Source organism: Drosophila busckii, chromosome 3L (assembly GCF_011750605.1).
Source record: "Drosophila busckii strain San Diego stock center, stock number 13000-0081.31 chromosome 3L, ASM1175060v1, whole genome shotgun sequence".
Classification (NCBI taxonomy): Eukaryota; Metazoa; Arthropoda; class Insecta; order Diptera; family Drosophilidae; genus Drosophila; species Drosophila busckii.
In genome coordinates, this window is record NC_046606.1 from 13,137,438 (window position 1) to 13,138,848 (window position 1,411).

Genomic DNA, 1,411 nt, shown 5'->3' on the forward strand with positions numbered 1-1,411 from the left:
ACAAGCACTGGCGCTATGGCTGACAATAGGCAATTCAATTTGCTTTTGCCTTGCTGCGCGTCTGCAGTTGAATGCCCATTGTAGCTTGTGTCGCCGCTTGTAGCTTGACGCTTATCGCTTGTCCCTTGTCAATGGCGTAACATGCACAGCGACTCAACTTAAAGTTTGTTGCGGCATTGTCGGCATACACGCAACGCTTAAGCACACACAAATACACACTCGCGCATATTAAGGCGTGAGAACTGTAGAGGCCGCAGACGCGTCCAGTTGGTTCAACGTTGAAAGCAATACTAAAATGTTGGGCAAGCGTTTAACATTTTTGTATGAACGTTGAGCCAACTGGATGCGGCTGTGGCACGAAGCACGACGAACAGCGAGTCGGCAAAGCAGTGCATACTTCGCTGGCGCTCTTTATGTTAAGTCAGTCGCTCTCTGGCGCTGCCAAACTGTTGATTCAATGTTAAAATTGTCGGAGGCCCGCATCGAGCTTGGAGCTCTCTAGTTTTCAAATGTGACAAATTCCGTTTAATATGAGCCAACTTCCCCAAATTGTCTGTGTCGTTGGCAACAAATTGCTTTGCATTTCAAAAGTAAAATAAGAACATTAAGAGCACCCAACACTGTTGTGAAATGAACTCGAGCAGCAAGACAACAATGCGTTAATGCTATCAAAATGACGATTCATAAGCACATTAGGCATACATGGCTATGCGAGCTGGCATGCGGCAAAGTGAGTTGCTGTTGTTGTTGTTGTTGTTGCTGTGGAAATTAAACATCAAACTGTTTGGATCGATAGACAAATGAAGTCATGAATTGCTGAGAGCTGTTGTCAACACCTAACCATGCAGCATTTGCTCTAAAACAAAGATTTGTTAGCCTTGCTGCTGCCAATTAAAGTTTTAATAGTTGCATGTCACAGCAAATTAAGCTTCCTGCTGCACACACATGTTGCAAGCATAATAACAATGCTAGACAATGCTAAGCCAACTAACTGCATGTGTACTAACTATAAATGCGATATGCCACTATGCCTGTGTCCTGTGTCAGGAGTCAGGGCGTAGCTAAAAACAAATTTCGTAGTGCACTTTGGGGCTGCAGCAAGTGCGAAAACTTGACACGACACGTAGCCAAAAACAGACAGAGCGTAAACATTGTGCAAAGATCTAACTGCGTGCTACTAACTCAATAGGACACTGAGCTAAGCATACAAACAAACAGACGCTCAAACACATAGACAGAGGCAGAGACAGACAGACAGACTTATTGCTAGTTTTTCTTCATAAACATGGGCCTTAGTACACAATACATAACTTTGTCGCCTAAGTGTGATACATAGTTCATACAGATGTTGCTGCTGGCTCTGGGGGCTCAAATTATGCGCACTATGAACACATAAAAATATATATTAAAA